The 200-nt window shown below is 37.5% G+C and overlaps 1 protein-coding gene across 1 annotated transcript in view; it reads left to right on the forward strand.

Annotated features, from left to right (window-relative positions):
• LOC119590737 (broad-complex core protein isoforms 1/2/3/4/5-like) overlaps positions 1 to 200 on the forward strand; it is a gene marked incomplete at its 5' end in the record, with an annotated part of 63,013 nt that overhangs the window by 61,529 nt on the left and 1,284 nt on the right.

The raw sequence follows: 200 nt of genomic DNA on the forward strand, positions 1-200 counted from the left end.
TCGTACTTTTGCACACTGAAATTATTTTCCGTAATACCTGACTGCCTGAACTTATAATAAATTACACTCTAGCATGGGAAGTGAACGTAATTACCTTTTAGTTAAGGAGAACCGAGTGTGAGATATATCTGGTTCTATAGAAAGTCCTTTGAATGGGAGATTTCCCAAAGCGTGGGAACGTCGTAGTTTGAAGTTTATAC

This window comes from Penaeus monodon, chromosome 27 (assembly GCF_015228065.2).
Source record: "Penaeus monodon isolate SGIC_2016 chromosome 27, NSTDA_Pmon_1, whole genome shotgun sequence".
In the NCBI taxonomy this organism is placed as follows: domain Eukaryota; kingdom Metazoa; phylum Arthropoda; class Malacostraca; order Decapoda; family Penaeidae; genus Penaeus; species Penaeus monodon.